The sequence below is a fragment of the Triticum aestivum genome, chromosome 3D (assembly GCF_018294505.1).
Source record: "Triticum aestivum cultivar Chinese Spring chromosome 3D, IWGSC CS RefSeq v2.1, whole genome shotgun sequence".
In the NCBI taxonomy this organism is placed as follows: domain Eukaryota; kingdom Viridiplantae; phylum Streptophyta; class Magnoliopsida; order Poales; family Poaceae; genus Triticum; species Triticum aestivum.
In genome coordinates, this window is record NC_057802.1 from 399,394,492 (window position 1) to 399,398,047 (window position 3,556).

A 3,556-nucleotide genomic window follows, 5' to 3' on the forward strand; every position below is an offset into this window, starting at 1 on the left:
GATACCGTAGGAGTGCTTTGGGTGTGCCAAACGTCACAACGTAACTGGGTGACTATAAAGGTGCATTACGGGTATCTCCGAAAGTGTCTGTTGGGTTGGCACGGATCGAGATTGGGATTTGTCACTCCGTGTAAACGGAGAGGTATCTCTGGGCCCACTCGGTAATGCATCATCATAATGAGCTCAATGTGACTAAGGCGTTAGTCACGGGATCATGCATTGCGGTACGAGTAAAGAGACTTGCCGGTAACGAGATTGAACAAGGTATTGGGATACCGACGATCGAATCTCGGGCAAGTAACATACCGTTTGACAAAGGGAATTGCATACGGATTGATTGAATCCTCGACACCGTGGTTCATCCGATGATATCATCGTGGAACATGTGGGAGCCAACATGGGTATCCAGATCCCGCTGTTGGTTATTGACCGGAGAGGCGTCTCGGTCATGTCTGCATGTCTCCCGAACCCGTAGGGTCTACACACTTAAGGTCCGGTGACGCTAGGGTTGTAGAGATATATGTATGCGGAAACCCGAAAGTTGTTCGGAGTCCCGGATGAGATCCCGGACGTCACGAGAGGTTCCGGAATGGTCCGGAGGTAAAGATTTATATATGGGAAGTCTTATTTTGGTCGCCGGAAAAGTTTCGAACTTTATCGGTATTGTACCGGGAGTGCCGAAAGGGGTCCGGGGGTCCACCAGCCCCGGGGGGCCACATGGGCTGTAAGGGGTGCGCCTTGGCCTATATGGGCCAAGGGCACCAGCCCCAAGAGGCCCATGCGCAAGAGATAAGGAAAAAGGGAGAGTCCTAAAAGGGGAAGGCACCTCCGAGGTGCCTTGGGGGGGAAGGACTCCCCCCTGGCCGCACCCTTCCTTGGAGGAAGGGGCAAGGCTGCGCCCCCCTCTCTCCCTTGGCCCTATATATAGTGGGGGGAAGGGAGGGCAGCAACATCTAAGCCTTGGGCGCCTCCCTCCTCCCCTGCAACACCTCTCTCACTCTCGTAGAAGCTCGGCGAAGCCCTGCCGGAGACCCGCTACATCCACCACCACGCCGTCGTGCTGTTGGATCTCCATCAACCTCTCCTTCCCCCTTGCTGGATCAAGAAGGAGGAGACGTTGCTGCACCGTACGTGTGTTGAACGCGGAGGTGCCGTCCGTTCGGCACTCGGTCATCGTTGATTTGGATCACGGCGAGTACGACTCCGTCATCCACGTTCATTGGAACGCTTCCGCTCGCGATCTACAAGGGTATGTAGATCCACTCCTTTCCCTTCGTTGCTAGTAGACTCCATAGATGCATCTTGGTGAGCGTAGGAAAATTTTAAATTATGCTACGATTCCCAACAGCATGAACAACATGAACATGGTACCGCTAGAACAATATGAGCATGGCATGAACATATAAATTTGACGATACTAGCATGCAACATGATGACACTATATGCACCACTTATTCTGCTCGGGTTACCTCGTAACCATCACATGCATCACTTACCAACTTCGGACATCACACGATCATCTCAGGATCAAATCAAGCTTGGTATAAACAATACCGTAGTAATCATTAAATGACCACAAGGATCTTGATCTTTACCCATGATTCTCGCACAACGTCACGAATATCCAACAACTCGGTATCCTCGATACCACGGTGATCATTCATGGATCACAAACGGAACCACTCTTGGCCCAACGGGTTACCTCGTAACCAAATGGTGATCATTCACGGATCACATAACCAACTTATCTCATCATCGAACCGGGGTTGTTATTAAGCACATTATTATTATTACTGTTGACCCATAGTGTGACCAACTACGAACTGGGCCCTTATCCGCGGGCGCGGCTATCCATAGATTTAATACACACTCTGCAGAGGTTAGCACACTGTACCCACACCACGAAACCCAAGGCCTCGCACTCCCATTCGGGTGGACCAACGGTGTTCCTACAAAACCGTCCTACTGCCATGACACTCTCCCCGCCACTCCGACCAACTCCCCTTTGGGCTCAGTCCTGGGTGGCCTTGTGCCTACCAAAGGCACCAACGGCCACCGTCGTGGCAAAACATAAACGGTCCCAAACGGGGACAAGGTACCATAACAACAACAACGGGCACACAAGACTTATGTCCGCCTACCTGATCAGGGTAGCGCGCGCCCATAACCTTCCCTCGTTGGAGGCACCGGCGAGAGGCATGACAATAGACCCAGTTAGGACCTACCCATAAAGGTAAGCGTGGTTGCACTGGTCAGCTTGATATGGTGGCACCATGACTCAGCCAACAGTTGTTCAAGTTCAATTTAGTCCGGTTAAACTTGAATGCAATATGCTGAGCCATGATAAAATAACATGATGCAATTACAATGCGTGAGCAAGATATCAACATGAGCATGCGGGTACAACATAAGTATCAACCATATCAACAATGAATCATATCCAACTGAGCATGGCATAGTGGCGAGCATGAATATCACAAGTACAACACTACTCATAGTATAACATGACCACTAACATCAACAATAAATACCATGCAATAACACATCAACAATATTACCGAGTAAACACTTAACCAGCAAAGGAACAATGCATATCAACGGTACTCGGTAAACGACGTTAGTCATGCACCGAAGAACATGACCAACCCAACATGTACTACTAACAAGAATGGCAATATGAAAGTAAGACTAGCAAGTAGAATATGATAACAGAGTGCAAGAAAACATAGCATGACGGTAGTCACCAATCCATAAGCATAACCGAAATAACGATGGTAGTAGCAAAACCAACATACAGATATTAAAGATTCAAGTTGAAAACCAATGCTACTGCATGACTATCATGCAAATGGTGGTTGTGGCTTGCCTGGGGATGAATAATGCACCGGGGAGAAGTGCGGAAACATCGCAGAAAGATTCGCCGGAAACACTTCTCTCTCAAAAGGCGCTGATTTGGGGCAAGGGCAAAATGGTCATTTTCAGTATGCCAAAACAAAATGAAAGTGACACCAACAGAACGGGCTTGACGAGACGAAGAAGTGAGCGTTGGTTTCACCTCAAACGGAGTTACGGTTGCGGCGTTATGAGTTGTTGAACACCAGGGACCAATCTGTGAAAGTTTTTATCACCAACGGGTCCCTGGGAGGAAAAACAGAAAGCGCCTTCAGGCCAAACATGTTTTCTGTCAAGGAAAGCGCATTTAAAGCCGCAGTAGAGGAAAATATGTTTTCCAGAAGGGAAAATGCATTCTTGCCAAAGAAGGAAAGGAATACGTTTTCATCAAACGAAAACGCACTCACCAGAAACCGTTTCCACTTGCCACATGGGATGAGGCGCGTGGGGCCCAGGGGCAGGGGGAGGGGGCTAGGCGCTCGTCTTCTTCCTCCCGTGCCTCTGTTCCTCTCGTGGAACAGAGCAGGGGCAGGGGAAGGAAGCGGCCAAGGGGCCGGCCCTCTCTGGCCGAGCGGAGACCACCGGCGGGACTAGGGTGGCGAGGGGGTTCCATCCAGAGGGAGCATGGCCGCCTGGGAGGCGCAGGGAGGAGGGGGAGGGGCGG